Consider the following 10,729-nt stretch of genomic DNA (forward strand, 5'->3'; position numbering starts at 1 on the left):
AAAAGAATGAACATCAATTCTTCTAAAATCATTTTATGAAGTAAAAAATAGCAAAACCTTCTAAGCTCATTCTGTGAAACTAATATCAACCTGACCAAAAACCAGATAAAGACACATCAAGGAAAGAACATTTCAGATCAATATTCCTGAGGAACAGAGATGTAATAATTCTCAATAAAATTATGGCAAGCAGCATACAAAATCATATTAACATGATCAGTGGGGTTTGTCCCAGGGATAAATGGTTGGCTCAACACATGGAAATCAATAAACATATTATTTTTTAAGTAAATAGATGTAAAGACAAGAATCAGAAAATTATCTCAATAACTGCAGAAAAAGCATTTGACTAAATACATGGTCAAAACACTAGAAAACTATGTATAGTAGAAATATATCTTAACACTATCAAATATAAAAGCTGTCTATGGTAAACACAAGGTAAACTTATTCTTTTTTTTTTTTTTTTTTTTGCATAGGAGACTTTACATAAAACAGAAAACTGGGAGAGAGTGAACAAAGGATTACCAAGAGGCATGTGGACTTCTAGCAAAACAAAAACAAAAGAACAAAAAGGGCGGGGGGGGGGGGCATTGGAAGGACTGAAGGGGATAGCCAGAGAGAGAGGAAAAGGCATAGTATTTTTTTTCTTCTTCCCATTTCTTTAAAAAAAAAAAAAAACAACACAAGGAAAAACACACGCATACACAACTGTTTGTTCCAGAGTAGAAACATAAATAGGGCAGAATCAAACTTTCTGTTCTTCTCTTTTCCAAAGGCAAAAAAAAAAAAAAAAAAAAAAAAAAAAAAGAAAGAAAGAAAGAAAAAAGAAAAATCAGGCTGGAGGCTGCTCCTCCCCACAGAGCCCCCTTCAACAGCAATGTGTAGATGTACATGTACGAAGGGGCAGCTGGGCGCTTGGGTTTGTGCAACACAGGACAGCTTCACTGGGAACAGAGGCAGCGCGATAGGGTGAGGGGGTCATGCGCTTCCCCACCCCATGAGCAGGGGTCCAGCTTGTCTAAGCCCAGGGGGGCCTCTCTGAGTTGTTGGCACCCACGGGGATATCCCTGGGGACAGTGCCCTCTCCAAGACCTGGGCACCATCCCAGGGGGGTCGCCAGGGCTGCACGCTCTCCAAGTCCGGGGCGCCCATCCCCGCCCCATAAGCCCGCCCCTCAAGGGGGGATCTGCGCATGCGCCTGGTGCTCGGGCTCAATATTCAGGTGTCTGGTGCTGGGGCAGCAGTTGGCAGCCCTTGTTGACGTGGCTGAGACTTTCTGCTTGAGCTGCCAGCGCCAGCTCCGTGTTCTGGCTCTTGGACGTCTTCACTTTCTCCTCCAGGCCCGCAAGATGCGCTCCAGCTTGCAGTTGCGGCACTTGGAGGCTGTGATGCAGTTGAGCAGCCGCTTGCGCTCCACCTTGATGCAGTCCTGCGTGTCCTTGTGGATGGGCGACAGCCCTGGCTCTCCCCAAAGTTTGGCAAGTCGGACACTGTCTGTGGCTCTTCCTTGAGTCAGAACAGGCTCGGTGGCTAAGGCGACCATCGCAATGCCCCCAGCATCCCCAGCGCCACCGGAGTAGCTGCTCAGGTTCCCATAGACCGCTGCCTCAGTCGCAGCCACGGAAGGTGCTGCGCAGATTCCATGCCAGGGGGGTCCTTCTGTGGCCAGCAGCCGCTGTACCCACGCCTAGCTGGTTCTGCTTGTGCAGATCCTCCAGGGCCTTGACAAAGTCCTTGATGAACTCCTGCTCCTCACTGGCTGCCACATTAGGGTAGAGGAACTGCGTGCTCATCGGGGTGGTGGTGACCAGCCTGTTGAACTGTATGATGAGGCGCTCCAGCTCAGGAGAGGGGAGCTTGAGCAGCTCCCAGTCGGGCGAGGAAAGCAGGCCATGGGGAGAGGGGCGCCTGGCTGGGGGCCCATCTGTGTGCAGGGGGGCCATTGGTGCCTCCACTACCCTGCTTGCTCTGGCTCAGCCTCAGCGCACATTTTTTCATCTTGGTGCCAACTGCCACAGTCCGGCAGCCAGGGGAACAAGCGGTCTGGGGACACTAAGTTGCTGCTGCTGCCACTGGCGCCACCTCTAGGCCGCTCAGTGACCCATTGTCATAGAACAAGTGTTTCCATGCTCCACCTCCCATGCTGCTGTGCTGTTGGGGGTGAGGGGGAGTGGACCGCGGCCTCCCAGGGAGCTGTGCCCCACTTCCCTGTCACTGGGCCCTGTGCCCACCTAGGGCGCCTCCGCTGCACCTGGCCCTCTGATAGTGGCGGCTCTATTATTAGTATTAGTATTATTTTTAAATATATTGTAGTTGTCAATGGAGTTTTTATTTTATTTATTTATTTGTTTGTTTGTTTGTTTATTTATTTATTTATTTATTTATTTATTTATTTATTTATGATGCTGAGGATTGAACCCAAGGCCTCAAACATGCCAGGAAAGCGTTCTACCACTGAGCCACTCCAGCCCCAGAAACACTATTCTTAAGGGAGAAAATTTTAAAGCATTTCCTCTAAAATTCAAAAAAAAAGTAAAAGGATGCCCTTTTTTTGCCACTTCTATTCAACATCCTCCTTGAAACTCTATCCAAAACAATTAGAAGAAAGAATTAAAGATAAATGAATAGAAAAAGAGGAACTCAAACTATCACTATTTGCTAATGATATGCTTCTATATTTAGAATATCCAAAAAAATTCACCTGAAAAACCTTCTTGACTAATAAATAAATTCAGCAAAATAGCACAATATAAAATAAACACCCATAAACCAAATGCACCACCTGATGTGTGCATCAGACATCTCTTGGATGCCACTTCAGTGCATTTGGGAGTCCCCTGCCCTTACTCCAGCTGCTGCTGATGGCTCTCACAGCTTCCTGTGAGTGCAACTTGCCAGCACCTTGCCTGGTGCCCATGCCTGCCACCTATTCTAGAGCTTCCAGAATGTTTCCTGTAGCTTCTCTGAACCCTACGAGGCCTCCTCATTGTTCCAAAAGTATGGTGGAGTAAGTTTTAGAAGTGGGCCTTTGACCAATATAGCATATGCTCCTGAATAACTTCTTTTCTCTCTTCCTCCGAACAATCCTGAAACATCTTTCATACAATACTGCAGTCAGGAAGAAGTCAAAAACCATTCTCTGGGAGCAGTTGCCAACTTCCTAACTCATCCTTGTATTGGTTTTCCATCCTTCTATGCTTCATCCTTCTTATCTCTTACTCCTACTTGCTGGCTCACACACCCTAATAAATATTTTCACTTAAGATTTTGTCTCTGGATCTGCTAACTGGGGTGGGGTGGGAAGGCTAGGCTAAGTTGAAGTCATTTTTGACTATATTGTTTTTTTAAAGAAAGGAAGTTATAATGTCTACACTGTCTTCACATCCCCTCACTTCAGTTTCCCAAATGCAAAGGAGTTCACTCTTGTCTTTGCTGTGTAGTCTCCAGTTACATGTGTGAGACAGTTTACAGAGTCAACTTCCTGTCACCATGACAAAACACCTGAGATAATTAACTTATAGGGAGATAAGGTGTATAGTGGCTCATGGTTTTGAAAGTCCCAATGCATAATCATATGGACACGTTGCTTTTAGGCATGTGGCGAGGCAGGAGAAGCGGAAAAGTAAAACACTGTTCACTTCATGGGAAGGAAATGAGAGAAACAGGAAAAGACTGCTGTCCCACAATATCATTCAAGGGCATAATCCCAGTGCCTCTTAAAAGTTTTACCACCTCTCAAAAGCACCATACTAGGAATCAAAACCTTAACACATTCAAGATCAAGGCTGCATCATGTGGTTACTTGTCCCTTTGCTTTGGATCTGTTGAATCTTAAAGTAGCCAATCATGATGCCCACTTCAATCCCAGTGGAACCCTAATAGAGTTGGCAGTTTGGGTCAGGTCAGAAACTTTGGCCCTGGACATTTTGTCCACTAACTTTAACCTTGCCCTATTTTTTTTCCAAGTCAGATTTTTAAATTCCTCCATTTTTTTTTTGTTTTTTCATTTCATCCTCCTCTATTTCTAGATTTTAAGTGTGCAAACAAGCAAATATTGGTGTAAGGCTTTTAAAAAATTTAAAAACACAGGTCTGGGTGTATGGCTCAGCAGTAGACCACTCGCCTAGAACATGTGAGGTTTGATCCTCAGCACCATATAAAAAATAAATAAATAAAATAAAGGTATTGTTTGCAAATACAACTAAAAAGTAAATATGAAAAATGTTTTTAAAAAACCTTAATAATACATAAGTGAGTAGGTCTTTTTTTTTTTAATCAGATAGCCCAGATATCCCAAAGTCACATTTTAGGCTTTTACCATGTGACAAAGCTTTAAAAATTATTAGAAAATTATTATTTTTAAGCAATATACAATCTTTTTATTTTCATTTACAGACCATTTATTTAATTTATTTAAGAGCTAGAAATTCTCTGACATCATATCTGCTTGTGAATTTTTGGGACATTAAAGAGGTAGGCAAGAATGGTGAGGGGATATTGAATTTTATAGAGGGCTTCATTGCAGCTCAAGGAAATTTTAGATCCTAGAAGAAAAAAAGTAGAAACGCAGAATTCAAACATGAAACTTGCCCATCCCCCAAACAGTATTTTCTAAATACTAAAGGAAAATCACTTTCTACAAATACTGAATATTCTCTGAGATATTCATGTATCAAGGCTGTAGACAAGGAGAACTATGCCAAAGTCTGAGCATCATGATTCCATCATGAGAATATAGAAAGAATAAATTCCAGTGAAAAATGAAGAATAAGGACACTCAGTTTTTAATATCTGGTGAGCATTAGCATACTCAGTTTTTATCTAAAGCAAAACCAATGTGGAGATATGGTGGGAGAAATACATGTAACTGGGATATACATGATCAGATTGGAATAACAAAACAAGGGACAGGTTCTGTGGATAGACATAAAATAAGTGAATAATGTCATACTGGCCTTTACAGCTGAGATTGAATGATATGATGTAAAATGTATAAAACAAATATTAGACATTTTTCAAGGAAAGGAGACTAAAGATGTCAAAATGTTCGTAAGGTAATGTGAAACATGAGCTATATATGACCCTTTCTAAACACCAAATAACATATACACAAACATGGAGAAAAAAAACTCTAGTAAATAAAAACCACTTCAAATGGTAAATGCAATCTAAATGATATGGGAAAGGTAAGAATATAAATTGAAAAATAAGTATGTTTATATCCTTAACCACAAAACTAATTACAGTGCTAAAAGATAATAACATTGAAACTAACAAATCCATGAGTCCATATTGATAAACAAAAACATTGTAATTATTCAGGTTAACATTACCTGTGGATGAAAGTTGAACTTCAGAGAGACAAGTGTATTTTTTTTAACAACACAAGCCAGCCAAGGCAATAATATAGAAAAAACTTAATTACAAAATTTCCTGGTTACAAACAGAATTATGATAATTTATAGGTAGGGATCATAAATGATGGTAAAATTTTAACAGAAAGATCATTGGTGAATAGAATATTTGTACATTATCCAAGTACCAGTCTCTAAATTGCTTTACAATGACAAAGAAACATCTTATCTCCTCCAGACTAACCCAGTGGATTCCTCCATTACCAAATGACCAGTTCTAGCATCAAGTTATGGACACACAGGACACAGAACACTCTGCCTACAGGTTGCATGTGGTAGGAAGCACAGAGTATTAACTGCAAAGTGTTCTCAGCTAAAAGTTCAAGCTGAATTTAATCCTAAGAAGGTTGTCATATAACTTCAGAATGTAGGCCATGGGGCAAAATAACTAATCTGTCTTCTATAAACAAGTCAAAGTCACTAAAACTGTGACCAAAAAAATGATAAAGAGACTTTTTCATTACAAGAGTATATATATTTTTATAAATATGTATTTATGTATATATATAAAATATATGTGAATGTGTTTATATATAAAGCATATACATATATATATATATATATATATATATATATATATATACCCTATATAGATTAATATATATATACCCTATATAGATTAATATATATATATATACCCTATATAGATTAATATATATATGTATATGTGTGTGTATGCTTTATATAAACACACACATATAATTATACATATATATTGTGTGTTTTAAAATATTTTTTAACCCTAAATGTCTTTTCTTTTGGTCATCTTATTTCTGGTAACTTTTCCTGGTGACATTGACTGAGGAAGATATGTCAGCTGTCTTTTTCAGTGGTCTACATTTTGCAATTGTCTGATAATTTCCTTATGCTTGAGTTCAGGCTAAACATTCAGCAAAATACCTGAATCACTCATAATGTCTGTGTATCTGGAGGCAGAGTGTCCATCCATAATTGTGGACTCTTTCTTGTTTCTCATGTCTTTGGTTTTATGCACATTGAGATTGGAGAGAACCAGAATTAACGGTGCTGGGAAAACTGGAAATCCATATGCAACAAAATGAAATTAAACCATTATCTCTCACCATTATCTCTTCCACCTGGTGCAAGAGGAAGAGGAAAAGTTCATGCTCTTTACAAAACTCAACTCAAAGTGGATCAAGGATCTAGGAATTAAACCAGAGACTCTGTGTCTTATAGAAGAAAAAGTAGGCCCTAATCTTCATCTGTGGGATTAGGCCACAACTTCCTTAATAAGACTCCTATAGCACAAGAATTAAAACCAAGAATCAATAAATGGGATGGACTCAACCTACAAAGTTTCTTCTCAGCAAAAGAAACAATCTGTGAGGTAAACAAAGAGCCTACATCCTGGGAGAAAATTATTACCCCTCACACATCAGATAGAGCCCTAATCTCTAGGGTGTATAAAGAACTCAAATATCTAAGCACAGAAAAAGCAAATAACCCAATCAACAAATGGTTCAAGGACCTAAAGAGACACTTCTCAGAATATAACATATAATCCATCAACAAATGTATGAAAAAAATGTTCATCATCTCTAGTAATTATAGAAAAACAAATCAAATCTTCTCTAATATATCATCTCACTCCATTCAGACTGGCAGCTATTATGAAGGCAAACAACAATAAAGGTTGGTGAAGATGTGGGGGGAAAAGGCACACTCATACATTGCTGGTGGGACTGCAAATTGGTGCAGCTGATATGGAAAGCAATGCATAGATTCCTTGGTAATCTGGGAATGGAACCACCATTTGACCCAGCTATTCCTGTACTTGGTTTATACCCAAAAGACTTAAAAACAGCATACTACAGGGACACAGCAACATCAATGTTTATAGCAACTCAATTCACAATAGCTAAACTGTGCAGCCAACCTAGATGCCCTTCAGTGGATGAGTGGATTAAAAAAAAGTGGCATGTATACACAATGGAATTTTACTCAGCAATAAAAGAGAATAAAATAATGGCATTTTCAGGTAAATGGATGGTGTTGGAGAAGATAATGATAAGTGAAGTTAGCCAATTCCCCCAAAAAACAAATGCCAAGTGTTTTCTCTGATATAAGGAGGCTGACTCATAGAGGGAGAGGGAGCATGGGAGAGATAGATGAATTCTAGATAGGGAAGAGGGGTGGGAGAGAAAGGGAGGAGGCAGGGGATTAGCAAGGGTTGTGGAATGTGATGGACATTATCATCCAAAGTATGTATGAAAGTACGAATTTGTGTCAACATACTATATATACAACCAGAGATATAAAAAATTGTGCTGTACACATGTAATAATAATTGTAATGCATTCCACTGTCGTTTAATTTTTATAAAAATCAATATAAAAAACTGGGGGGAAAAGATTGGCCAATAGAATATGTAGATCTAGGCTTTGGAATTCTTAGGTATTTGGCTAAAGGAGTGGAATAACAGTAAACCTGGACATCTGGAGGAAAAAAATACTGTATACATCCGTAAATTCGTTGCTCATAAATAACCCCTCCAGTGTTCACTTTGGCCTTTAATTTGGTTTGCTATCTTATCTTTTTCATCAACTGGAAAATCACATTTGGCAATGCATTTTTGTTCAAATAAGCCATATTTTTTTCTTAGTCCCAGCAGTACTTGGCCTCTGAGAGAGGGAAAGAGAAATCAAATGACAGCTTTGGTCAGGCCAGCTGACAATTACCCAGGAGGTATGGCTCAGTGGCAGTAATGGTCTGGGGTCCCCTAAGCACCTCTGGAAAGATGAGCTAAAGGGCTGGGCCACAGGCTGGCTGGTGGAAATGTGACATCTACAGAGTACAGGAAACCCTCCTGAACTTGTACTTTAGCACAGGATATTGGGCACCTGCACTGCCCCACCCATCAGCAGTGATACCAAACACCTTCCTCCTGATCCTCTTTATCTTGACCCAACTGAGGACTTTTCTCACCTACCAGGGAAGGATGCCCTTATTACCACTAGTGCATGTTTAGAAATAGACTGGTGCAGGAGGAAGAGGAGAATTTCATGCTCTTAGAACTCTGTGTCCCAGGTTCTAATAGCAATGGGTGTGTGTGGGGGTGGGGTGGGGACAACTCTAGAATGGTGAGCCAGCAGGGACCACAGGCAACATCCAAGTCCACTATCACATTTCACTCAGGAGGAAAAAGTGATGTCACAGGGGTTGAGCTTTAAGTAAAGCTACATGACCTGCCATAAGAAGCCTGGATCCAAAACCCAGGCCTCAGGCCCTTTCCATCAATATTGGGGAAGGGAGAAGAAAGCTACAATCTGGAGGCCTCCCCAGGCACCATGGACTGTTGGGTCTCCTTAGCTAGACAGAAGGAAGAATCCATGGGAAACATCAGCAGTTCTTCTGAAGCAGGTCAGGAGTGAAGAGAAAAAGGAGACATTCAAAGTGTCATAAGCCAAGGAAGAGCAGTGAGCTTAACCACAACCCAAATCCTTTTCTCTGGTTCCCTGTAGGTGACTCTGCACCTTGTCTGAAGGTGAATTATTTTGAGGACATTCAGCCTGGACAGTTCATCACCTCTCTGATGTGAAAGGATGACATTGTGTATTACTGCACTCTCCTCCCTTCATCTTTTTCCTTCCCCAATTTCTACTTTGGCAAAGATTTTCAGTGTCAAGAATGACATAATGAAGCCTAAATAGCCCTCATTTTATTTTCATTTTCATTGTGATTTACCATTCTATAGGCTTCAAGGAGTGATATTAAAGAGATTTATTTGGGGATTTTTTTACATAATGAAAGTAATGGACCTAATGTAAAACTCCCAGTTGTGATGCTGATCCCATTAAAAAGTTGTTAGGTCATGTGGTAGGATGTAAACTGCAGTTTTTATTTAAAAAAACACAAAAATTAAATACTCATTATTTGTAATGGCAAGAGGTATTGTTTTTTGTGCACTAAGTTTCATTGCAGCTATTACTTCTTATTTTATCTTGTATTCTAAATGAGTTGCACACAAGTACTTCAACAGAGAGACTACAGGTCTAATCCATGAATCTGCATGTTTTCCTTTGGAAAAAAAATTTGAGTCTTCATGAAGGCAAATTGGCTTTTTCTCAATGGCTGGTGGATACTCAGCCTTTTCTATGCAGTAAACCACATGTTTGGAGCATTTTCATGTTGGTAATACGAGATCATAATGCACCCCATTCTCCTTCTCATTGTTAAAATTATCTGAAAGCTTTTGAAAATTCTGATTCTCCAATTATATCCCAGACAATTTGCATGAGAATCCCAGGTGTGCTCTCACATTCGTCTTAAGGACATCTTAAGGTACCTATTGCATGGCGGCATCATTTAGTTATAGTGAATGGACTCTGACTCCCACAAGTCCTTTCATCTCCCCATCACTTACATGGTTGACTCTTTCACCCTTGGCAATATAGGTGGATCTCTTCTATCTGAAAATTGAACATAAATTCCTCTTTTGTCATTTAGACAGGTCTGAGGCAACAAATGCCCTGTGTTGTTGACAATAATATTGGGTTTTGATAGAGCCGGTCTCTAAACTTAATCTTATAAAGAACAAAGTCTGATATTCTCAGACTTCAAGATTCAATAAAGTGGAGCTGGAGATTTGGCTCAAGTGGTAGCACGCTCGCCTGGCATGCGTGCGGCCCGGGTTCGATCCTCAGCACCACATACAAACAAAGATGTTGCATCTGCCAAGAACTAAAAAATAAATATTAAAATTCTCTCTCTCTCTCTCTCTCTCTCTCTCTCTCTCTCTCTCTCTCTCTCTCTCCCCCCTCTCTCTCTCTAAAAAAAAATTTAAAAACAGATTCAATAAAGTTGCATTTTCAACTCTTAACTGGGCATGTAGAAATGGAAACAGGAATAAAAAGGGAGAACACAGAGCCTATGGAGCTCAGGATCTGAGCTATCTGAAGCACCACTCTGGGGTCTGTTATCAGACTGATATCAATTTACAGTGCCATCTAATGTCCTCTATTTAATGTCAGCTTAAATGAGCCCATGATCTATAGACACTGAGTCCTAGAAAACCCAAGTTCATTGGTATAGGACTGCAAGTGTGGTGCTGAAAACAATTGTGCCTCAAGCCAGTATGCTTCTCCCACCTAGAGCCCAGTTTATAATTTAGTGTTTATAATCAGGGCTCTTTGTCATCAATTTTTTTAAATATTTATTTTTTAGGTGTAGATGGACACAACACAATGCCTTTATTTTTATGTGGGATCGAACTTGTCCTGCCCATGCTAGGAGAGCCCTCTTCCACTGACCCAGCCCCTTCATCAACTTTAACAATTTTCATTTGCATTTCC

General features: G+C 39.8%; 1 pseudogene; it reads right to left on the reverse strand.

Moving 5' to 3' along the window:
* Positions 1-1,214: 1,214 nt before the first annotated feature.
* LOC144249139 (transcription factor JunD-like) lies at positions 1,215-2,001 on the reverse strand (annotated as a pseudogene).
* Between the last annotated feature and the right edge of the window lie 8,728 nt (positions 2,002-10,729).

The sequence above is a fragment of the Urocitellus parryii genome, chromosome 11 (genome assembly GCF_045843805.1).
Source record: "Urocitellus parryii isolate mUroPar1 chromosome 11, mUroPar1.hap1, whole genome shotgun sequence".
NCBI lineage: Eukaryota > Metazoa > Chordata > Mammalia > Rodentia > Sciuridae > Urocitellus > Urocitellus parryii.